Here is a 26522-nt window from a genome sequence, read left to right on the forward strand (position 1 = left end):
TATTGCTATGGTCAGACAAATAGAAGTCTGTTTGTTGATTTGTGTTATTTTGCTCTGTTTATAATTTCTGTTCGTAATTTCCATTTGTATTTGCTCTGAAGTTCAGTGCACTGGCTTTTCCCCCGAACTAAGTGAATGATATATGTATGTTTGATTAAAGTTACTTTCCTTAGAAAAGCAGATCAAAGAACCTGTGCTAGTAGCCCTCCTGTGTGCGGGTGTTACTGGCCTTACACAGCCACAGTAGCAGCAAGTAGCACTGTTGTCACAGTAACATACCAGTTTTTCTGATGTTATTCAATTTCGGTTATGAGCAGTTTCATCTCATAAAGCAAAGAGACCCAACTAAATGAAGAAATCCCAAGGGTGTTTAAGCATGAAAATGAAATAAGGTCTAAGGAAGAAAAATGGAAATGATTTACAAAAATCAGTTTTACAAACTATTTTCTTCATCCAACATAGTGGAATCATGATATATAGATCCTAGAATTACAGTTCCAACATGCTTATAAAGGAGTAAAAATGACATTAAACAGAATATGGAAAAAGTAGTCAGAATGAACCAAGTGTATATAAAGGAAAATTGCTAAAGACATTCCAATTATTAGGGAACTAAGGGATCAGTTCACAAGCAGGGAATATTCCACGGAGGGAAAGCTATTAAAGGCATAGAAAAAATTGAGCCTTACTAATGCCAAAAATAAGGCAACCAAGAAAACATCAATAACTACTAATCTGTAAGCCTTTTCTCTCATCTATACAAGATTCTTGTCAGAATAATTTATACACAAATGGACAGGATCTCAAATAAGTTTATTAGTTGGAAAGCAGGCTCCTGAAACTGAAATTCAATAATGGAGCACATCTTTACCATTTTGAAATTAACTGAAAGATGTCAAAAATGTAAGATTCTATTGAGATTATTGTTTGTTGATTATGAAAAAAAGTTTTTGATTGAGTAGAACAAAACAGTTTCTTTTTCAATAAAGCTCCTCCCATGTATACATCTAGATCATTCAACATTTCTTGGAAGATACAGCAACAATAACAATAAATTCTGTTTAGTTATTTTATGATAATAAACATTACGTGATATATGAAGCAGGAAGATGTATGATCATCAAAAGTGCCTGTGACTATGTTGTCCTTCTCCAGATCCTCTGGTTTGTGGATGACATTATGCTGATTGCATCAAGTCCTAGAACTTTTCAGAGCCTCCTGGTAGAGACTTGTAATTATTCAAAAGAGTCTGGTTTTTCTCTTCACACTGGAAAGATCAAATGGATTAAGAATGTCTAGTTAGACCTTGATATGAGTTTGCACGGACCCTCTATTAGAGCTTATCTATATAGCTGGGGCAAGACAACACATATGAACAACAAGTTGGGTCTAGAGTTGAAAAAGAAGAAGAAAGCAGTCTGGACTGCTTTTAGGAGATTTCAAAACTCTTTTACTAACCCCAAGCAAGAGTCCATCTTTTAAATACCAACATTCCACCAGTATTGCTATATGACAATGAGACATGGGATATGACTTCCAAAAGACAATGAATGGTGAGCAAGCTGCAAAATATAACCAATGAAGAATTCCAAAAAAGAAAAGAAAAGTAAAAGGTATCACAAAGGAACTGCATGGCAGGAAAAGAAGATAGATTGGAAATGTGGTTTGAGTGAGGGATGACTGGTGAATGGCCAGAGGGCTCCCTCATAAAACCAGGAAAAAATGAGCAAGAAATCAGCAAGCTGGGTAGATGCTCTATGGCATACTTTTGGGAGGAAGTAGAAAAGGGTCAGAGAGGATAGGCTGTTATACATGGGTTTTGGTCAATTCAGGAATTCCTGAATTGATAAAGTCACATATCCATTTGAGTATTTCACCATGTCTGGTGCTTCTTGACACTCTTGTTAAAGATTTTCATGATGTGTAGACATGAGACTTAAAGCCTTTGGTCTCTCTCACTTATTACTCCTCAACAATATTTTTCATCATCTTTGGCTATGTCCATCTTTCCACTGAAACAACTGAGTTATTTAATTACATACTGACGTAATAAAAGAGTAATATGGTGCTCTTCGTAGAATTTCTTTACTTCCTCATCTTCTGTAACAGATGTTGACACATAGGATGTAATTATCTTCATGGTGGTCTTTATCATATCATAACTACTGACTCATAAAATGAGATTGATTGTTGTCTTTGAATAAATGATAAAACTGAGTCTACCAAGTGTTATTTGCCTCTCTAAGGAAAATCTATGAACCATCTTTCCGTTTAGCTGAAACTTTTCTTTTGCCTTCTGGCTTCGTTTATGTTGAGAATGTCAAAACTGATATGATACTGGACAAGTATGTCACATTCAAAAGACAATAAGTAAATTAATATTTATAAACAATCCCCAAACTGTATGATTCTCAATGCTCTCTGACTCATTTGCTACCATCACTACAGAAATGGAAGGTGGTTGAACAGGGCCAAAGGCAATTTTGTGTTATTCTGTGTTGTATGAGTTGTGGTGCCCAAGTGGGCAGACTAGGTATTTGCTTAGATTGACTTTCAGAAAAGAGACATAATCAGTCACTGGGAACATATTTTAAATTTTTTCAGCATGACAAAATATTCTAGAACTTGGACACTTTGGGGCATAGTCTTCATAAACCTTTAGTCACTTTCATGCTATGATGAGAAATCATAGGGGTATGTAGGGTGTGTAAGGAGGACTAGCACTTCTGGTGTGAGGGCTTACTAAGCCCTGCTCATCCACGTTTGGTTTCTACCTGACACTCAACTCTCACCTGTGCCTCCAAGAAACTGTAGCATGCACAGTAGCCACACTCCAGTAGAACTGTCTTGTCAGACTAGCTAAACCGGACTGAGAGTAACCAATGAGTGTCAAGCCCGTCAGTGAATTAGGGGATGTCTACTCCAAGCATGTGAAGTCCTTCCCCAGCAGAATGGGTGGATGAGAATAATTTGTTCCAACAACCACGAAGGCAGCAAAGCAGGCAGTGTGGGGAGATTAGAGTTTATTCAAATATCAAAGATGCTATCCACTGCATCCTGGGCCATCACCAGTTGCCTTGACTTTTATCTTGCCACTGGACATTGATAACTCTGCAAGAGAGAGGCTAAAAACAATGATAATCTGCCTCACTTAAATCCAATTTATCCATGAGTCAACACATTACCCCCTGATGTCATTGGTCTTCTTTGAAAATGAAGAACAAGTAACAATGATGAGGAATCAGAATAGCATATTATAAAACAAACAGAAATTATAAGTTAAAATGTTAATATTATCGTCATAGTAGTATTGATCTATCAGTCAATTAACCAGTATCTATGTGTTTACTATGTTCCAGATACCGTTTTAGGCTCTGAAAACGGTCCCTGCCCTCAGAGAGGCTACATTCTATTGGGAGAGCATGTGATATAAATATATAAGTAAATGTTTATTATATACTGAATAAGTATAAAAGTAGTGTGTGTATATAAACATGTATGGTGGAGGGAGGGAGACAGAGTGTGCAGCACTAACAATGAGGTATCTTGAAGGTGGCCTTTGACCTGATCCTCAAAGGGAGTTATGGGATCCAAGAGTAGGATTTAAAGGGTCAAAGAGGTGAGGGATAAGAGATTGTACATAGGGCCTAGCAAGAAGGCCAGTCCGGCTAGGATGCTGAGTACATAGGAAGAGAAATATGTAATTAGACTAGAAAGGCTGGTCAGAGTTGGATTGTGAAGGGAAGAGCAGAGGATTACACTGAGGTTTTGAACCTGGGTGACTGCAAGGATGGTGAAACCCTCAACAGATGTAGCAAGTTGGGAATGGGGAAAGTTTGGGTTAAAGTGGAGTGCGGGGAGATAAAGAATTCTATTTTAGACATGTTAAGTTTGAAATGCCTTTGGGAAATGCAGTTGGAGATGTCCAACAGGCAGTTGGTGATAGGAGTCTGGAGTACAGGAAATAGACTGGGGCTGGATGTATCATACTGGGTTGCTGCTGAGATTCCCAAGAAAAAGAGTATAGTGAAAGAAGAGGAAAGGACCAAGATAACTTAAGAAAATAAAAATAACTTAGAAATCAAATATAAAAATCTTAAACCTGATTTATATTTTTAAAGTTTTATCAAAAAACCCACAACATTTTATAATATTATTCTAGAGGTTTTTGCTTGTTTGTTTTTTAGTAATATAAACTAGGAGCCAAGTCCTTTAAAATTTCAGGGCCCAGGGACCCCAAAAGGCATTATTATGATACTTGTTGCTTTAAATCTCTTTTTTTCTTCTTATTGGAGATCATTCATGAATATATGTGTATACATATAGGTACATACATGTGTATAAATATAGATCTGTATGTGTATATAAACATATGCATGTGTATATGTGTGTATATATGTTATATTGTATATACATATAATCCTCTGAGCCAGATCCATTTGCAAGCTATTTCCCTCAAAAATGGTGTAATCTAATTGGTTATCTTATTGTGATCTTTTTCTAGGCCCCAAATCTATTTCTATAGATGGTTTCATTTGTGAGAAATTTGCCTCACATTGTCTGGTGTCATCCTCTTTATCAGAGTCCTATATATAGCCTTGCCTGACCTAGTTAGCTATAGAGTTGTCAATAACAGATAACCTAGATAGGTGAGGCCACTGATTGATCATAACCTCATATTTAAATGTTACCCAATATAAGAATTACTGTGGGGATTTTAAATGAGGTCTGTTGTTAATGGGTAAATGGAAATTTATACCCCACTTTCTCTCCTAATGGGAGCTACTCCTTTATCAATTTCCGTGTTGTTGGTGAGGGGGGTGGTGAAACCCTTTCATGGAATCTGGATCCTTGGCCTTTCTGTGAGTTGAATGGAATGAATGGGGGTGGGGACCTTTCAGCATGGCTCAGGGCTTCTAATTGACAGCTAGGCCCAAGTTTTGAGTTACACAAAAAAAAATCACCTGAACCGTGTCCTCGCCAAATAAGGGAAAAAGTATCTTTAAGAGTTTGGCATTGGCTAAATTGTACCTAGGGTAGTAGATTTCTGCGAAATTGTGAGCCTGGATTCCACCAATGAGAGTAAAAGACCAGTGGTAGTGGGGCAGGGGCTTGTTTATATTACAGTATAAGGCTGGGTTTTGCCCTCTGGGCCCCGCCTCTCCCTACCAATGGGTTCAGAGATGGCCTTTTCCCACAGAATCATAATAAAGAAGTTTTTCTGTTCCTAAATTTGAGAGACCTCTGATTTTTTTAATTAATTGCTGGCAGATGGTCTCACCCCACACATTGTGGATATTGGATTATAGCATTATAGATTCAGATTGGATTATAGCATTATAGATAGTCCAACCATCTTATTTTTTATCAAGAAACTTATTAAGAAACTAAGTTTATTGGGAAAACTTATTAGGTAAGTTTGTTGGGAAACTTATTAGCAGTTATCTGATATGTTTTATGATAGGTAAAATCTGAAATAAATGAAGATACAATGGTTTGAGTTTCTGAGAATATCAGTTTATTAAGCAATACATGACAATTGCACAACAAATCAAGACCAGGCTTCCTCAGCTTGGCACTGGTCCCTAAATTTAGGGACAGACAGATTTTTATGCATTACAAGAAAACAATAGTGAATCAACCAGTATATGAGATTAGGTAATCTGATTCCCAATCAGAGAAAAGAGTAGGGGTTTTCTGAGTTGGGAAAAGGATGAATGAGTTTTGAGAACTGGGACAGGGGGAAAGTGAGCAGGTGAACTTTTCCAGATGTGAAACAGGATGTCTGGGTTTTTTTTTTAAATTGTCAGACAGATACTTTAAAATGGGAAAATAATTTCCTTCTCTTTATAATTATCAATGAATTTTTATATGTAAAATCCCTAATACAATTTTGAGGACTTACTACAAAAACATAATCAAACCCTGAATTTCCACACTAGATACTTTTAGAAGTCAGCTGTATTCATGTGTATACAGTTTAATCCTGTTGCTTTCTCAAAATTTACTGTTCCATTTAATCAGAAAACTTTTATGTTACAGCTTTGTCTTATTATGTTGTCTAACTCCCCCTTTAGAAGGATATCATTCCTATATTATCATTTTACTACAAATACAAATTAAAATTGAAATATTTTTTCATACTTGCATTCTATTAAAGTGACTGAGAGATGTTCTGATATTTTTTCATACTTGCATTCTATTAAAGTGACTGAGAGATGTTCTGGTATTAATCTATTAATTAGTACTTACAAAACACCTACTGCTCACTTATCCTGATTATATAAATTTGCTACCAAAAGAAAAGGAGAGACATAATTATAACATTATCAAGAATCTTCCCTCGAGGGCATAGACTGACCTGACAGATGCCATAACACATGGAAAACTCCTTAGTTCCCTTTGATTACAGGCATAAGTCATATCTGACAGCCAATCATGTGGTAAAGCTCCACATTATTCACTGGGTATCAACTCAGGCTTGGGATTAAGCAGGTGGATCAATTTCCAGTTATAAAGGACAAAACACAATGGGGAAACTGAGCCAAGGGGATCTTGCCTTATGCCTGCCAGGGTCATCCCCTCAACTTTTCCCAGGGACAGACATCCATCTGTAGCAGTTCTTAGACTGCAGCATATACCATTTTCTCTTTGACTAGTGGGCTATTGGCTTAATAACACTTCAAATACCCATACCTGAAATCAAACTCGAAACAATATCAGATTACAGTACCATGAGAGTTTACTTCGAATAGCAAAATTTCACTACCCATAACTGAGGGCTTGAATATTATTAGTTTTCACATTTCCTTAATAGTTACAAGGCATTTATCTTTAACTTATAAATTAAAACTAACCACATTTTGGGTTTTAAGACATACAGTGAATATTGATAGTTGACTCACAGTGATGTATTGAAGTTACATCTTTAAATCACCCTATATATTTTCATAACTTTATATGTGATAGCCAAAAATTTTCCAATGAAAGCTCACTATTTATTATAGGAAACTCATAAATTCTCCTCCTTTGACGAAGAATGAGAGATAGATTCCTATTTTCTGGGTTTGAGGTTCTTAAACTTTAGTACTTTAGAATTTTACCACATCTTATGACCCTGGATAAATACAAAGTCTAAAGGACCTGACAGATGAGGATACCTTGAAAGGTCTGTGCAACTTTTACCCAACACAATAAATTATTATTATTGTTGTTGGTGTTGTTATCTGTTTTAAACAAAATACACCCAATTAAATATTTAACAGCTATCAAATATCTATTTTTAATCACATTCTTTTAACAGCTTAATTCATAATCTAACAGCATCTAGATTAAAAGACCTAATCATGTATTTAAAACATGACATAAAACATATTACCAGTCAGATGATATAAGTCCAGCTGAATGCACTTCTAAATTATCTTACATAAAAAATTATCATTTTTATCACCTTTGGCACTTTATACTAATCACATCCAAAACCCGGTATAAAGTCTTCACAATATGCAATCCAAAAAGCAATAATAATAATAGTTAACATTTATGCAGGACTTAACATATGCCAGGCACTATAGTCATCAAGCACTTCAATCATTTTATCATTTAATCCTCACAAGAAACTTTCTCTACTCTCACTCACTTCTTTATTTCTCACTATTCCATTTCTAATCTCATTATTAAATCAAAAGTACTCTTTCCAAAATCACCAATGATTTCCTAATTGCTGAATTCAATGGCTGTTCCTTAATCTTCATTCTCCTTGACTTCTTTGCAGCCTTTGACGTTGCTGATTACCCCTTCTCCTTCACAATCTCTTCTCTCTAGATTTTCAGGACACCACTTTCTCCTGGTTCTCCTCCTACTTATCTGACCACTCCTTCTTAGTTTCCTTTCCTGAATTTTCTTCCAGATAGTGCCTTTTAACCATAGGTATCCCACTGGGTTCCTTCCTGGGCCCTCTTCTCTTCTTCCTCTATACTACTTCACTTGATGATCTTATCAACTGCTGGTAAGAAAGAGGTTACAATTCTACAGTTCTCTACCCACTGTACTGGAGAATTGTGTTCAGTTCTAGGTACCAGTTTAAGTATGATATTTATAAATAACTTCAGGAATGTCTAGAAGAGAGTAAACAGAATGGTAGTTATAGGCTATATCATATGAGGATTGGTTAAAGAAACTATATATGTTTAGTGTAGAGAAAAAGAGGACTCAGAGATGATATTGAGAGAAGTGATTATTTTTCTATTATATTAATGACCAATTGTTAAATTATGCTTGAGGTTTTCCTTTTCTATTTCTTCATTTAGGGACCAGTCCCTGTAGGTCATTTAGCCAGTTTCTGAAGAACAAGGCTAACAGGTGAGATTAACTAAATCTTCTGGGTATATGCTCTACAATCTTGGTTAGGACCCTAACCAACTAGAAGACCTTACTTCTGTTTAGAGTGATCTACAAAATCTAATCTAGATTCATTCCAGCCCAAAAGCATTGTACCCCTTCATTGCAGTCTAGGGGAACTCAGCTCATGAAGGAGAAAATGAACGAGAGTGGTCTAAGATGAAATTTTTTGTCCAGATTACTGGATCAAGTCATATTTTCAGCAGGAAAAGCTAAAGATTTTTAGCCTACCTCCTCATTAATATGCCCACACTCCTCATTAATTGTTCACCATTCAGGGTTGATTTTCACTTGTCAGGGGTACCTCTCTTTTCAAAGATATTTAAGCATTCAGAGATCTCAATGGTTTTGTCTCTGGTTACTGAGAGAAACCATTGACCATTGATTTGTTACTTATCAGCCAGCCTAATTAATAAATTGATGATTAATTACTCAGAAACTCTGTCTCTCAGGCTTTTCATTCAATTCAATATGATAGAATTTAATATGAAAGAATTTAAAGAGCTCTTATGTAGAAGAAAGATTAGATTTGCTTTCTGTTGGGCCCAGAGAGCAGAACTAGGTGCAATGAAGACCAATTAAGGCCAAATGTCAGGAAGGACCTCTTAACCATTAGAGCGATTCAAAAGTAGAATGTACTACCTTGAGAGGTGATAGCTTCTTCCTCTTTGGAAGTCTTCAGGACAGAGGCTGGATGATCACTTGTTAGGTACATTATAGTAGGGATTCCTTTGGTATGTGAGTTGGACCAGATAACTGCTGAGATCCCTTCCAGCTATCAAACTGTGGTGCAGGTAGCCTTTCTAGCTTGGAAGGACCTGGCAGACCTTGTCTTCTATTGCCTTCAAGAACTCAGAGGTTCAGGCACACCAAGGCACAGTTGGTGAAGCTATGAATTGGTCCAACCATTCTGGAAAGCAATTCAGAATTGAGGTAAGACTAAAATTATACAAAGTGATAAAAATGTCCATTTCATTAGACCTAATGATCCCACTGCTAGAAGCATACTCCAAAGAAGTCAAAGAAAGAAAGGTCAAATATATACTAAAATATTTATAGTGGCACTTTTTGGAATAGCAAAGAACTGGAAACAAAAGTGCCCTCTGATGTGAGAAGTGGCTAAAAAATGTAGTAAATTAATATAACTGACTATTACTGTGCTTTAAGAAATGATGAATATGAAGAGAAAAGGAGACATAGGAAGACATATGAAGTGTTATAAAAAACAAGGAAAATAACATGTAATAACTACAATGTAACTGCAATGAACAATGCATGTTGTTTGAATGAACAATACAATAAAATAAACATTTATTAAGCACTGACTATCTGCCAGGTTCTGTGCTAAGTACTAAGTATACAAATAAGAAAAAGAAACACAGTCCCTGCTCTCAAGGAGCTTACAATCTAATGACAGAAGACAGTACACAAAAGGAAGTTGAAAAGGGGGTGGGAGCAAAGCGTACCCAGTGCAGGGCACGATGATGGTGAAGTAGAAACCAAGCAGGGAAGCAGTTGGTGGGAAATAAAGAGTTGGCTGGGCTTATGGGTCTGATTTAAATGGAAGTTTCAGGAAGAATTTTTTCACTTTGCCCTCTGGCCCCAATAAAAAGAAAAACTTAAAACAGTTTCTATAAAGCATTTGTTTCATAAAATTCACTTCCAAATTCAGTATATTCACTGAATGAATAACTGCCATTCCCCCTTGGCTGCCTTAAGTCTATGCTTGTTACTTGGGACTTTGCTCCTAGCCATTATCTCTGGCTGCAAAATCTGGCACTCAAGCTTCTGCATGATGATGATGATGATAGCTAGTATCGTACCTACTATGTGTTAGGTGCTGTCCTAAGTACTGCACTAAATGCTAAAGGCATGTTCATCCCCACTTGTCCTGATCTATATCTTTCCTTTGGACCCAGATGATTCCAGAGGAGAAAGTAAGGCTGGTGACTTTGCACAGCTCTCCCTCACTTAAATCAAATTCAATTACAAGTCATGTCATTATCTCCCTGATGTCGTGGTCTTTTTTGAGAACAAAGGACAAACCACACATAAAGACATGTTAGTTGCATATGGGAAGGGTCTGAGGTCTCTCTCTATTCAGAAACTCACAGCACATCTCTCTCATCCAAGCAAGCATCCAGGCAGAAAAGAGGAACAGCAAGAGACTTATTTTAGGCAGTTAGTGCCTTTGGTATGCACTCCAGTTTCCACTTTACAGCCAATCACTACGAAGGCCAGCAGACCAGAACCAGTTACAGAATATCAGCACAGGCTTTGAACTTACTCTTCTCCACCATGCATATCCAACCAGCTGCCAAATCTTGGTGTTTTTGTCTTCACAACATCTCTCTGCTCAGGCCTTTTCCCTCCACTTACATAGCTACTGCTTTGGTTCAGTTATTAACTCTCATCCAGATTATTGCCACAGCACTCTCATCAAGTCACATTAATAACAAAGTACTTAAGACCTAAATCTGACCATGTGACTCCATTATCCCTCAAGGATAAACTCCATTTAACTTTTAAAGTTCTGTACAACCTGTTCCCCACCTATTTTTACAACTTCATTGGACATTATTCCTCCTCCTATTCTCTGTAAGCCAGCCAAACTGGCCTTCTCCAGGTTCCTTACACGTGACACTACATATACCACTATCAGTTCTCTGAGGTGTCCATGTATATGGAACTTCTGGGGAGGGTGAGAATGTTTCTATGGCATGGTGTTGATGTGTCGCAAAACTCCTTCAGCATTTCTTATGATGGATATGTAGACTGACTGAGAGTAGGGACTTCTAAAATGCCACCTTCTTCATCTGCCAGGTATGGCTGTTGGAGGCATAGGCACAGTTTTAACATTTCACGCATTTATATTTTAATTTATCATCTCCATCAAAGCCCTACTCTTGGTTCCTCAATGTGACGTGTCAGTGTATTCTTCAAGGCTATGTCAATGGACGACAAACACTGGCAAGTATTATGAAGCCAGAAAAGCTTCCAGCATAGCCTACTGGCAGACTGTGCGTTGTCCATGGACTAGCAAAAGAAAATTTGGAGAGGCTCCTCAAGTAGTCTCAGGGTAATTAACTTTTGGGTCATAGCAATTTTTGAAGACAGTATGCTAAGTTATAGAAGGGCTTTAGTCTTTAAAATGACAATTTCTTGAAACATAAAATATATTTTAATTGCCCTCTGAGGTAAGTGAGTGCCTTATTCATTGTCATTGCTCTGGACTTTTGCCCAGTCTTTTTAGCCTACTCTTATTCCCCTTGAGGCCCCAAGGGCTTTTTTGGGGAGGCAAGAGCATATGGAACTCCTAATGATGATGCTCGTGCCTACTGGCTGGTATTTCAGTTGAGTCATTTTTCAGTTATATCTGACTCTTTATGACCCCATTTGGGGTTTTCTTGGCAAAGATCCTGGGGTGGTTTGCCATTTCTTTCTCCAGCTCATTTTATAGATGAAACTGTGGCAAAAAGCGTTAAGTGACTTTCCCAGGATCTCACAACTAGTAAATGTCTGAGGTCAGATTTGAATTTAGGAAGATGAGTCCTCCTGACTTTAGGCCTGGTACTCAATCCACTGTGACACCTAGCTTCCCACTGGCTGGTATAAATGTGTCATATTCACACAATCCATATATTTGTTATGATTGCCTGTCCCTACAGTTAAAAAGTTGCATGTTGTTTTGAGTAGACCTGCAATTTAATTGTCGCTTGGAAGTCTAGCTAAAGAAACTATCTATTGCTAGAGATCTGCAAAGGTTTTGCAATTTATAGTCTTAGAGAGTTGCTTAGGCTTGGAGAGATTAAATACCTTTCCATTATATATATAGCAGAGATAGTCCTTGAAGTTGGCCCTTTATTTATTATGCTTTCTCAAGTGATTGTGTAGGGAAGCAAAAGTCATCATAACACGAAAATATTCACTAATAAACACATATAAATTGTGTCCCCACTCAGATGTTCCTCCCTGCTCAGCAACTAGCATTTATTACCTGTCTCTTCCTCCCTCCCCCTACTTATCTTGATGACTTTGCTTCTCTAGGCTGATTTTGTAGGCACTTCAAAGGAGAGTGATTGGAGTATCAAAGGATTATGAGAGGCCCTTGGGGGAAAAGGACAAACCCTTGAATATCTTCACAAAAATTACCCTCTTTATGATCATGCTGCGAAAGTCAAATATTTAACGAATGATGTCATGTAGTGCCATCATATGATTTTGTCAGAAAAACTGTGCCAAAAAAATTCAACACACTTTGTTATTCGTTCTCAGTACATGTTGTAATTATAACTAAAATGTTACTAAATATATGACAAATTACCTCATTTTCATAATTTCAATCTTCATTTTTAAGGTAGGGTCTCATTAAGTCTTCCTCCCATAATTTTATTATGAAATATTATTTCTATTTTAAGTGAAATCACTTTAAATAGTCTTTTTCAAGTACCAATCATCCTTCTATAAGAGGACCTCCTCTTATTACAGAACAAGTACTTTCTGTGTGCCAAGCATAGCTAGGAAGGAGTATGTTCAAGGCCTTGAGGAATATTGAGAAAGGTAAATGGGATGGTGTGCAGGAGAGGGTGTGGGAATACAAAAAGGGACGTGAGTTTGAACATGAGCAGAGAAAATGGTGAAATTCTTCCTACTTGTGGTCTGTGCCTTTTTTCTCTCTGGCTATCTTGGTTGAGCCATGATTGCCTAAGCAGCTTCAGTGATGGCGACTCACCAAGCAACTCCTGTATTCCTTATTGTATGTACAGTACACAAAATCGTTTTCCAGGTTCAAAGTACTCTGTGGTTGGCATCATTCAAAAACATAACTCAGGCCCCCACAGTATGATTGCTTTTTTTTTTCTCTAGGCAGAGGATCAATTTTAATGAAGACAAAAACCATTTAATGATATGTTAGAGTAAGAAATTTCCCAGTAGAATTTCCACCCTCTTCATTAATCCAGTGTATACTTTTCTACAAATATATACAGTAGGGACAGCAGGTATGCATTGGGATCATATATTAAGAGCACATGTAGGAAACAGGGCAACATGCAGGGAGGCTCATTTCATAATTCCAACACTGCGGAACTACCATGTTTTCTGGTGACATCATTGTGCTGATGTCATTGGGTCTGCTCTCTGCTTGGTGTGACATCTCTTTTTGTTACTTTGCTCCTCTTCAGTTGGGCATTGTTCTACTGGTCTACAGTGGCATCGCTCTGGCTGATGGTGTGTAGTATCAGGTAGGTGATGTTCCTTGTTTACCAGTTTCTGGGCTTCATCTTTTCAGGGTCATCTGCTAGTCATCAGCTACAGGTATAGTGGCTAGAACCTCTCCTTGAAAACGGTGAACTCATAGTTCTTTAGTCATAGCCTCTACGGAAAGCCAGGAAGAGAACCCTCAGGTCAAGATTAAGTCTTATTTTCCACATTCATTTGAGGTGAAGATTCCAGCCCTTTCTTCCAGACAAGATTTCTCTGGGCTTAGATGTTCTGAAGAAATGCCAGTTTAGCGGCTGGTATTCAATTGACCAGCTTACATTCAAATGAATATGAGTCAGAAAAAGGTAAACTCAGGAGGTAAAGTTATTTTTTTTCTACCCACCTAGATTACTTTCTTGCCTTAATTATAGAAGCAGCTGGCTGTCCAGTGGATTGAAAATTGGGCCTGAAGGCAAGTCCAAATCCAGCCTCAGACACTTGCTAGTTGTGTGACCCTGGGTAAATCATTTGACCTTTGGTTTCCTCAGTTTCCTCAGCTGTAAATTGTGATAATAATAGCACCTACCTCCAAGAGTTGTTGTGAGGATAAAATAAAATAGTATTTGTAAAAAGTGCTTAGCACAGTGCCTGGCACATAGCACCCTATTACGAACATATCAGCAATAAAATATCATTATTTTGGGGTAATATTTTGATTTGGGAAGAAGCTCATTCTTTTTTTTCCCTCTGTCTTGCTTATTTGATACCTATCATTTAATACCGTTATTTCTCTACCTCTCTCCTGCTCATTTCCCACTTAATAGTTTTGTATATTGTTATCATTTCCTGTATTTGGTATGTCTAATCTCAACTAGATTCAATTCAATTCTACAAGTATTTGTTAACCTATCTAGTGAGTACAAGAGAGCAAAGATGTGGATTTACATTGGTACAGGGAGTTCCTTATCTCGGAGTCTCATACATATGAATGAAATCACAGGTAAAACAGGAAACAGAGAAAAAGAAAATATTTGGAGTAAATTTTTCTATCAAGATCTTATATCCAAAACATGAAAGAAATTCATTTCAATTTGTAAGACCATGCCATTTCCCAATAAATAAATGGTTAAAGGATGTGAACAGGTATTTTTCAAAAGTAAAAATATAGGTACAATTAGCCATATGAAAAAAAATATGCTCCCAATCACTAAGAATTAGAGAAATGCCAATCAAAACAACTCTGAGTTTCTACTTCAGATTGGCAAAGACGACAGAAATTGAAAATGACAAATTTTGGAGGAGCTGTTGGAAAAGACACATTAATGCATTTATTGGTAGAATTGTACATTGCCATTTTAGAAAGAAATTTGGAATGAGGTCCTAAAAGTTATTTAATTGTGCATACCATTTGACCTAGCTGTACCATTTCTAGTCCTATATGCCCAAAGATCAAAGAAGAGGAAAAGGACTTTTACATACAGATATATTTATAGCAGGCCTAAAAAATAGAAATTAAAGGCATCTTGACTTTTGGGGGGAATGGCTAAACAAACTGTAGTATAGGAACATAATGGAATACATGCCATAATAAATGATGAAATGGACACTTTCATAGGAAAATGGGAAGACCTTTATGACCCGTTGCAGAGCAAAGTAAGTAGAAGTAGTACAATTCACACATTAACAATGACACTATAGAGAAAAACAACTTTGAAAAATTCTAGAACTCTGATTAATACAATGATAAAGCAAGAATCCAGAGGGCTGAAGATGAATCATGCCATCTACCACTTGTTAGGGGTGGGGTGGGGTAGGTTAGGGACTTAAAATCCAGAATGAGACATGCACACACATTTGGACGTAGCCAATATTGGAATTTGTTTTGCTGTACTATGCATGAGGGCTTTAAAAAAAATATTTTTCGGGTAGGGGGAACAGTGTATGAGAGAGAAACAGTAAATACTTGTATAAATTAAAAACAAACAAACAAAAGTTTTGGGTCTAGTTCCCATCCCTATCCCTAAGTACACGGCATCATGTTGAGCACAGGGGATATAAAGACACATTTTAAGTATCTTGAAGGCAGGGACTATTTTAATTTTCTTTTATTTCTCTTATAGCACCTAGCACAGGGCCTTCCTTACATGTACTAGATACCAAACACATTTGGTTGGTTCAATTTTGTTGACATTTTTGTTGCATCATTCCTCTGCTGAAAAACTTCAACATTTTATGTCCTGACCAATGCTTCACAGTAAAATTTTTACATTTTAACTAAGCCTTACTTTGACTCAGGGAACCTTGCTGTACCCCTTTGGGGTTACAGTCTATCCATAACTTTGTTTCCATAGAACCAAATGCCCCTGGTAATATTGATTCCCCTGTACCATAGAACTATATTAAAGGGCTCTATGTTGTATAGTTGTATGATGATTGAATGTGATCATAGAATCATAGATTCAGAGTCCGAAGGGATCTCAGAGGCCCTGTACTCCCACCCCCTCATTTTACAGATAAGGTAACTGAGGGCCAGAGAGACTGACTTGTCTAAGTCATACAATAAAGAAATAGCAGAACTAGGCTTTGAGAAGTTAAATGACTTGGGAGCTGGGGGAAGAGGTCTTCACATAGCCAGCATGTGCAGGTCAGAGATATTAATATTACTAGACATCTGAACAAAGGTTCCTGTGTACCCTGGCTGAAAATTGCTTAGAGGAGTGGCATGGGGCCATTTTACTCTTACCGTGTAATAAGCAGAGGGACTGTAATAAGCACTGTTATAAGATCACAGAATGTAGGTCACAGATATTCCCTGGTATGGCTTTAAGTAATAGCTAGCATTTATATAGTACTTGCTACACGCCAGGTATTGTGCTAAATGCTTTAAAATCATTTCCTCATTGGATCTGTACAACAACTCCAGGATGTAGATGCTATTATGTCCCCAATTTACAGATAGGGAAACTGAGGCAAACAAAAATTAAGTGATTTGTGGATGGTCACATAGTTAGCAAGCATCTGAGGTTGGATTTGAAGTCAGGTCTTCCTGACTTCAGGCCCAGCACTCTAGCCACCGCACCACCCTCCAGAGAAGCTAGAGGCCTCCGTGACAGCAGCTGCTGTGTAAACAGTGTGATGCTGGGGAACCTGTTTTCAAAACCTGCCTCTGGCAAGCAATTTAAGGCTCTCTGAGCCTGTCCCCTTCTCTGTAAAATTGGGATGATAATTTGCACCCTAGTCACCTTATACATAGGGTGGTTATGGAGACACTGCCTTTTAATCTGTACAGGGCTACAGAAATGCTATTACTTTTTACAGTGTCATGTCCATAGTCGACACTTAATACATGTCTGTTGAACTGAATTTGGTCAAACTCTATCATTTCACAGAAATCGGAAGCACATTCAGATAAAGAGATTTGACTGAGGTCATTCAGTTAATGGCAAAGTTACGGCTGGAACCCAGGCCTCTTGATCCCCAAACTGGTACAGTGCAAAAAGTCCTGGAGTGAGCCCTTTTTTAAGCCTGACTCTGATTCTTTCTCCCTGGTGACTTTGGGCAAATCATTTGATCTTTTGAGTCCTCCACTTTCTAATCTGTTAAATGAGTCAGACTAAATAACCTCTGCCTTTCTCCCCTTATGGCAGCTTGGCAGTGGGAGTGCTGGGCCTGGAGTAAGGAAGTCCTGAGTACAAATATGGCTTTACTTACTAGCTGTGTGACCTTGGGCAAGTCACTTAACCCTGTTTGTCTCCATTTCCTCAACTGTAAAAATGAGCTGGAGAAGGAAATGGCAAACCACTCCAGTATCTTTGCCAAGAAAACCCCAAATGGGGTCACAAAGGCTTAGACGCAATTGAAAAGACTGAACAACAACACTTCCAACTCTAAATTTGTGATTATTGTCCTTCCTTGATATCACAGATGACTCTAGTCCACGTGGAGGCTGTGAATTCAAACCTTGTCTCTTCTGCAGCTGGTGAGGCTCTCCCTATGTCTGTCTGTCTGTCTGTCTCTCTCTCTTCTTCAGAGAGAGTGTATGTGTGTATGTAGTATGTATGTGTATGTGTTCCCTAGGCAGCCACAACGGAGTCAGGAAGATCTGAATTCAAATCCAGCCTCACACACTTACTAGTTTTCATTAACTCCTGTTTTTCCTAATACACTGCAGTAGAAAATGACAAACCACTCCAGGATCTTTGCTAAGAAAATCTCATGGACAGTATGATCAACGGGGTTATGAAGGGTCATGCATGACTGAACCACGTATGCTCTATTTCAATGTTCACGAAGCTTCCATCAAGGTGACAGTTCCCAAGAGGAGGTTTCCAGCCTCTAAGTGGAGGAAAGGAAATACGCTCGGTCCCTTTAAGAGAGTCCGCCTACTCCTCCTAGAAGCCGGGCTCTGGAAAGGGCCCGGTGCTTAGAAACCTGGGCAATCCCGTATTAAAAAGGTGGTCTTGCGTCACTCTCCTCGCCAGCCAATCAGCATGGGACCTCGCGGCACGCATTACTAAGGCGACAGGAGAGACGCCTCTCGGCCCCGAGTGAACTAGCCGCCGCTTCGCCCTAGAGGTTGTGACCCCTCGCGGCTTCCTTATCTCGCCCCCTCCTCCCAGGACCCGTTCCCGGGCAACTATTCTTTCGTCCGTCCTAAATCGGCGGGCGGGGCGGAGGTCGGAGGTCGGAGCCGTCAAGTGCTCCCGGGGGCCACGAAGATGGCGGCGGCGGTTGGGGGGACCCCCTTCCCGGCAGCCGGGAAACTCTAACATGAACCCTGCTCCGCCCGCCGCTCCCCAGCTCCTGGGACTCCGACCCCGCACGGCCGCGGGCCCCGCATAACGGGCGCTCGCCTGGGCAAAGTCGGTGTCGCCGCGCCGTTGGCGGCGTCACCCGCTCAGGTGAGTGGGCGCGCGGGACTGGGGGAGCGGGCGGGTTATCCGCGGGAGCGAGCGTGATAGCCGATGTGTACGCACACGGAGCGCAGCGTTCGTAGAAACAGGCCTGCGCACAGCCCGCTGCAGCTGAACCCCATTCCCGGGCGTCCGGTGCGGTCCTGGCCAGGGCTGTCCAGACGCGGAAGAGCAGCCAGCCTGCAAGAGAAGCGAATGCGCCCGACACCTTAACTCATCCCTCACCTGGAGGAGAGCCGGAGCGCGGGGGGCCTGGGGTCCCGCATCGGGGCGTTGTTACCTCGTGCTGTGCCTCCGCCCGCCCCTCTGGCCCGTGGGTCAGCCCCTCCTTCAGGAAGCCTTTGTTCGCCCCCCCACAGTTGCGAAGGCCCCCTTCCTCCCCGAGCGTGCATATTCGTTCCAAGCTTTAGTTATGCCAGGCTCTGTGCTAGGCGCTGGCGGTGCAAAGACACGTGGAAAGTCTGCCCAGCGCGAGCTTACGTTCTTTTGGAAATGCAAAGTTTTGTCGCTCCTCCCCCCTCCGTTGAAGTTGTGAGTTACGTGAGGCGAGGGCAGGACCGTTTCTCGATTTCGTCCTTGTGTTCTTAGGGTCTAGAGAGAATTTTCTGGCACACGATCTGCACTTAAATGCGTCTGAGATTTGGTCGCATGGATTTCACATTTCGTTGGAAACTTACATCCGTCGTTGGATTAGCTGAGTAGGATTCTGTGGGGGATGTATTCACCTTAAACCTGCCTCACCTGAAGGGCTGCTAAAATTAATGACACCCTTTTGTGGCTCTGGAATTAGGGTATTCACCATTCATAACACAGTATGCAACTGTACAAATACAGGGTGGAGGTGATGGGTACACAGATGCTCGAGAAAAAAAAATCTGAGAGGATTAGCATACTGCAAGCTCGATGACTGAATCTCGCATTAGAGTTCATGACCGCCGTAGGAGAGACGGGACGTCTAGTACCAGGGAGGTGATGGTTCCTTGGAGTGTTTGTTTTTGGAAAGGAGGGCAACCGCTATAGTATAAGGCTTCCAATTTTAGCCTGAGAAGAAAAGAAAGAGGAGTTAGGTGGAATATGATACCTAAAGATAAGTATTTGAAGGACATAGAAGAGAGATTAGACTTGGCATTCTAGATTTGGCAAGGAACTGAGACCTGTGAGTCGAACTTGCACATAGGCAAATTCAGGGTTCATGTCGGATCTCTAGGCTTAAGGTCAGAAGGACTTTCCCAACACTTAGCATTATTAATAGGCTGGGTTACCTCAGGAGGTAGTGGGTACCCTTTTGGTGTTCGTGCAAATGTTACACCATTGATCGATCAATAAGCATTTCAATAAATTCCTGGCACGTGTAATTTACTGCAGTAGGAATACAAAGACAAAACCCCAAAAGATCACTAAAGCATATTGGATAGTGGATTATTGTTCAGGTATGGGTTGGACTAAATAACTTTGAAATCGTGAGCACAGGTTATTTAAGAGCTGTGTCACTTACTGTGACATCAGATAAACCCTGTTGGGTAAGTTTTAAAAGACACTGTTGATGAAGCTGTGAATTGGTCCAACCATTCTGGAAAGCATTGGGAATTATGCTAAAAGGTAACTAAAAAGTCCATACTCTTTGAGTCAGAGATCCTGCTGATAGTAAAATACTCCAAGGAGGTTAAAGACATGAAGAAAAGTCTTCTATTATAGTCAAGAAAGATAGTTGCAAGAGTGCTTTTAATGGTAGCAAAGAATTAGGGGGAAGATTAGGTGTCCAGCAATCGAAGAAGAGCTGAACAAACCGTTGTACATGATGAATATAATGGTATGTTCCTGGGCCAGAGAAATGATATATGTAAAGAAGTCAATTAGTGGAATTAAGGTTTGGTAGAAGCAACTGGACCTAATACTTTAGTGTTCAAAAACCCCAAGATCCCAGCTACTGTGGTCAGGACTGACTATTTGATAAAAACTATTGGGAAAATTGGAGGGCAGTCCGGCAGAAGTTAGGGCTGGGGAACCTGTGGCCTTGAGGTCACACGTGGCTCTTTGATTGAATCCAAACTTCACAGAATAAATCCCCTTAATAAAAGGATTTGTTTTGTAAAATTTGAACTCAGTCAAGAGGCTGCACCCAAGGACTTAGGTCTAAACTTTAGACCAGTACCTCTACATACTATATACCAAGATCAGTTCTAAATGGATACATGACCTACATATAAATTTAAGGTCATATCTTAAGCAAATTCCAGAGCCATAAAAAGTGTAAGTTTTATCTTCCCAGGATTTGACCTTCCTGAGGCCCTGTACCTTTCCTGGGAACTAAGTCTCAGATTCTTCTCTAGAGATTGAAGTAACTATTATTCCAAAGTTCTGTTCTTTATGTGAGTGAGGAAATCAAGGTCTGTTTTTTCCTCTTCCCTTTTTCCCCAGATCACAGTGACAGACTTACTGACAGCCTTGTGAAGGAGCTAGTCTGCACTACTCATTTCCACTGTGCTCTCCTGGCTGGTCCTTATACTCTCATTTTCAAAAGGGGAAGAAAAATAGAGTCTGCAAATTCACAAGTCAGTGAATCTGACTTTGAGTTTGACATAATTCTAGAATCTGAAGGGATTGTTGGAGAACATGGAGAAAAGGAAACAGTAATCAGTATAAACCCCTTGATCTTATAACAGCTGCAAAGTTTTATCAAGAAGAAGACACCTCATTTCTCTTTGGACATGACTACTAAATTAATACTAAATGGTGAATTCCATAGACATAGCATATCACAATTTTAGGAAAGGATTTCATAATTTCTCATTCCATTCTCATGTTGAAGATAAAAAGATCTGGGCTAGATGATATTAAATATAGGAAAAGTCAAAAGCAGTTATCTTGACTGGGTTTATAGTAATTAATGACTGCAGATAAACTTGGAAGGGAGCTTTCTAGGGGAGTGACCCAGGACTCTATTTGTCATTTGGCTTTTTATAATTTTTATCATGACTTAGTTGAAGGTTTACCTAGTATGATTGCCAGATCTACAAATGGTAGAATGTTAGGAGGGATAGGCAACACATTGAACCACAGACATAGGATCCAAAAAGATCTTGATATGGTAGAGTGATGGGCTCAATGATGACATTTTATAGGGATACATATTTCACTTAGAGTTTTTAAAAAAATCATCTTTACAAGTATAGCATAGGGGAACTGTGCTAGGATAGTAGAACTGTGGTTAGGTAACAGTTTGTTTTAAGAGAAGATTTGGATGTTTCAGTAGACAAGTTCAGTATAAGATAGCCTTCTGACTTGGAAGCCAAAAAAAAAAAAAAGCCAGTGTCATCTTAGGCTACATTGAAGGGCCTGATATTTAGAATGAGAGATGTATACACTGCCCTGGTCAGACAAGTATCATAAATGACATTTCAGGAAAGACATTGAAAAACTGGAGTGTGTCCAGAGAAAGACTGAGATAGTGAATCAGACTGGACATCAGGTCAGAGAAGAATTGGTTGAAGGAACTGGGGATGATTAACTCAAAGAAATGAAGATTTACTGGGGGACAAAGAATCATCACTTTAGAGCTGAAAGGGCTTTTCTAGATCACCTAGTCCAACTGGTTCTCTTACACTAGCTGAAGAATTGTCTGGTGGAAAAAGGTTTAGAATTGTTCTGTTTGATCCCCTAGGGCAGAACTAGGAAAAGAACTGGGAAGCTGGGAAACACAGATTTTGGATTGATGTAAAGAACAACTTCCTAAAAGTATTGTCCCCAAATGGAATTTTCTGTTTCAGGAAGTAATGGAGTTGAGGGAAGGTTTTTCAGCTAAGACTTCTCTACACTCTTGGTCTGTAAATGGAGACTTGTTAGTAGTTGTCACAAGTGAGAATTCTACTTCAGGTGTAAGTTTAATTGGATTCTTTCAGAAGTTCTTTCCAGTTCTTTTGTTTTCCTAATAATTTTATTTGTTTTTAATTTTCAACATTCACATCTGTAAGATTTTGAGTTCTAAGTTTTCTCCCCCTTCCTCTGTCCCTCCCTCCCCAAGACTGAGTGCAATTTGATATTGGCTATACATGTACAGTCATATTAAGCATATTTCTACATTAGTCATGTTGTAAAGAAGAATAAAACCAAAGGGAAAAACCATGAGAAAGAAGAAACCAAAAAAAAAAGAGAGAGAAAATGGTATCTTTGATCTGCATTCAGACATCATAGTTCTTTTTCTGGATGTGGATAGCAATTTCTATCATGAATCTTTTAGTCCTTTTGAATTCTAAGGATTTGTGATTTTGTACAGTGATAATAGTTGAAGTCATCATAATAGATGAAGTCTGAAAGCATAGAGTTTGAAGGCAGATGGTTGAGAATTGAGAGTTGGTTTATACCCACATTTTCTTTTTGTTTAGTCTTTTTCAGTCATGTTCAACTCTTCCATGAGCCCATTTGGGGTTTTCTTGGCAAAGATACTGGAGTAGTGTGCCATTTCCAGCTCATTTTACAGATGAGGAAACTGAGTCAAACAGAGTTAAGTCACTTGCCCAGGGTCAGTAAGTATTCGGGGCTGGATTTGAACTCAGGGAGATGAAGTCTTCCTGACTCCAAGCCTGGTGTTCTATCCACTGTTCCACTCAGCTGCCCACCCACATTTAGAGTTTTAGGAATTAATCCAGTGGAGGAAAGGAAGTTGTGTAGTCTGGAAAACCAGTGGAAGAAAGGTTCAAAGAGCTGTGATCAGCTTTTTGTTGAATACCACAGGGCTTTGATGTCCTTTCTCTCAGGACAATCCTCATGATTCGTGGTATGGTGGTGTAGAATATTACAGAGAAGTCAAGAAAAGGAGGACTAAAGGCTTTTGAGTTTATTAAATAGGAAGAGGTGACAGATTTTGTTGGAGAGACCAGTTTCAGTCCAGTGGTGGGGCAGAAGCCAGATTTTACAGTATAAAGGGACTATAGAAGTCATTTTACAGATGAGGGAGCAGGGTCAGAGAAGTTAAGTTGCCCAGTATTACATAGGTAATAATTAACAAATCTGGAATTTGAATCCCAGGTTCTCTGATTCCAAATCTATTTTTAGCTGTCATCAGGGCCCAGCTGATAGAAGTATAACTCATAGGTTATACTTAGTAAAGAAAACTCTGTTACCTTTTTAAAAAAAATGTGCCTATAGACAGTGTGCACATTCTTTTCTTTGTCCTACTGATTTTGCTGTATATCACCTCACTTCCTTTCCAATTATTTTTATCACACTTTTTTATGATGCTATAATACCCCATTCTGTTAACATGCCATTACTTATTCTGCTACTTTTCCTATCATTGGGCATTTGGATTTGTGCTAGTTTTTTGCTATTACAAGCAAAACACCCATGGATAGCTTTATACATATTTCCTGTTTTTGGTTATTTTTGTGATATAATCCTAGCAGAAGGATTGTTGGGGTCAGAGGGTCTGATCAGTTTAGTGACTTCTATTGTATATTGCCAGATAGTAAACTTTAGGAGATTTCACCAGTCTATAGTGATAATGCTCAGAAGCATTATTTTGTCACAATGCTGCCAATTTAATTTAATCTTTTTTAAAAAAAATCTTGTCAATTCAGCAGATGTAATAAAGGCAGTATGTGGCAAAACGATGCTTATGAGAGTGTAGGCTGGTGAGATCCATCCTCCCTCCCTCCTTCCCTTCCTCCCTGCCTTCCTTCCTTCTTTCCTTCTTCCTTCCTCCCCTCCCTCCTCCCTTCCTTCCTTTCTTCCCTTCCTTCCTTCCTTTCTTCCCTTCCTCCCTCCTTCCTTTCTTACGCCTTTCCTTCCTCCCTCCCTTCCTTCCTTCCTTCCTATACCAGAGGCATACTCCCAGAGTCCAGGGGATGGGAGTGAGAACAATGGGAGCAAATATCAAGTACGATGGTAGTGAGGCAGGTATGGCCAAGAGTACTCACACCTGAAGCTGCAAGGCCTTGATGTACTTTCTCTCTGGAGAGTCCTCATGATGGAGGAGTGGTATCCATGATGGATGAATCCCTCCTCTGTTCAACTGGCTTTTTGCAAGACACAGTGTTTCTGAGGGATCACCAGTTCAGCTAGGTTAACTTCTCTTAGGGTTTGGTTCTTTGGCCGGTTGAGGCAGTTTGTTTCTGAGCTGGGTGGAGCAGCTCACTTGGTAGCTCTTCTGGATGTTCACCGGGGCCCTGCTGCTGCTGCTGCCAGAATGGGACTGGCAGTTACTGTGCAGTGGCCAACAACGGATGGACTGAACAGCTTCTGCCAGGATGGGCCAAGTGGGTAGCTTGGAAGCTGGGTTTTTCTCAGGGTGTGGAGTCTTGTCTGGCTACCTGGGCTTTTCTTTCTATCTGTAGCTCCCAACTTCTTCTGCCTTCAGTCACTGTCTTTGCTGGGGGGTATTGCACTCTTTTAAACAGGGGTGCTACAGAGATCTTTCTGCTAAGGCAGCATTCCTTAGCTTAGGATCAGCAGAAGCGTCTCCCTTTGAATTTTGTTTATCACTTGTAGGTAGGACATGGGAGAAGTCTTGCTATTTATTTCTATTTGACCTGGTCTCTTTATTTTTAAGGTTACATTTTTTTATAGTTCTACTTAGACTCTTTTTTTTCTTCCTTAAGCTGAGTAGAGTAGCATGTGCTGCTATATTTATAGACTTAACTAAATATCTTTATAGTTGGTCATTTCCTTCTAATCCACAAACCACTTGATTTTGTATGAAGTTTATGGGCCATAAACTGGCCTTGAAATAATTAGATGTCAAAACATTACAGAGGGCAAAAATAAATATTATAAGCTTACTTTGTTCTGTAAAGTAGCTCTTTAAGAATTCATTGTAGTTATCCACTTTTTGTCCTTCAACATTATTTTATAAGCTTTCGCTTTGTTAACACCTGTTATTGTACTTCACCAATGAACTTTTTTTGTACAGTTTATAACAGAAATATGAAACCCTGTACATTTTAAAAATGAATATGGTCAAACGGTTCAGCTCTATAGCATTTGGAAATAGGACTTTGCTAGATAGACTTTTCTCATGTTTAAAAAACTTCTAAGAAAAAGAATAACCTGGGAGTTTTCCTACCCATAGTGCTTTCTGATTTCAGAGTTGTGCTATGGTTTCTTCTAAAATTGCTTTTAGAATTCAGAAAAAACAAATTCTTTGTATTATTGAAGCTCTTTCTAGGATTATTCTGGTTATTTTTTTTTTTGTAATTTTGAATGCCCAATTAGCTACTTATTATTCCCAGCAGGAAGCTTTAAGTTGTGGTACTTTGTAAGTGATTTTTTTCTCCTCTTTAAATTATTTCAAGTGAATTCATGCTATCAGTTTATTAGTATATTATAGTATTGCAAGAATTTGATTCTCTTTTTTTTTTTTTGAGTCATGGCCTTGACAAATCATTTTTAAAATCTTGATATGTCAGCTAGACATTTAGGTTTTGCTGATACTTTTGTAATTTATTATCATTAGTAACAATCATAATGAAGTACTTGGTGATTCAAAGGAACTAAGCTATTATGTAGTATTATGTGTTTTCTACATGAATCAGAAAAACTACTCATTGAATTCACCATAATTTTCATGGGATTTTGAAAACCTAAAAATGCAAGTTGCTAATATCCTGGAGACTAATACTTATCAATGAGTATGAGTTTTTGTAATTAATTTAATAAAGAGTATGTTAATAAATTAACTTTTTTTCACTAATAGTCTTTGTAGTACGGGTCTAGAGATGTAAAATCAATCTCTTTTCCTTCTCTTTCAGCAAAAGATAGAAATTTGGTACAAATTAAATCCATATGGTAGTTTTTTTTTTTTTAGAGCACTCTATAGAACACTAAAGTCACATTTTTAATTGAGTAACACAATTTGATGAGCAAAGTTTTTATACCTGTTTCTCATGTTTGGTAAAGACTTTGGAAAGAGAACAGCTAGTTAAGAAGATGACATCAGAGAACAGGATTTGCATTCTGGACTACTGTTTAAAATATAGGGATTGACATGCTCCTGGCCAGGGATGGTATCTC

At 38.9% G+C, this 26522-nt stretch overlaps 1 protein-coding gene and 1 long non-coding RNA gene across 2 annotated transcripts in view; one reads left to right on the forward strand and one right to left on the reverse strand.

Moving 5' to 3' along the window:
• Nucleotides 1–998: 998 nt before the first annotated feature.
• LOC118841548 lies at nt 999–24640 on the reverse strand. Its single transcript, XR_005009861.1, has 3 exons — nt 24431–24640; nt 18741–19556; nt 999–1267 (listed from the first exon to the last, which is right to left on the reverse strand). It is a non-coding gene; the product is annotated as an uncharacterized LOC118841548 (long non-coding RNA).
• The window catches only part of LCLAT1 (lysocardiolipin acyltransferase 1), a 161643-nt gene continuing 153230 nt past the window's right edge, over nt 18110–26522 (forward strand). Inside the window, exon 1 of the mRNA XM_036749073.1 lies at nt 18110–18503. The gene's annotated coding sequence lies outside the window, so the exon portion shown is untranslated. The remainder of the gene's footprint in view (nt 18504–26522) is intronic.

This window comes from Trichosurus vulpecula, chromosome 3 (assembly GCF_011100635.1).
Source record: "Trichosurus vulpecula isolate mTriVul1 chromosome 3, mTriVul1.pri, whole genome shotgun sequence".
In the NCBI taxonomy this organism is placed as follows: domain Eukaryota; kingdom Metazoa; phylum Chordata; class Mammalia; order Diprotodontia; family Phalangeridae; genus Trichosurus; species Trichosurus vulpecula.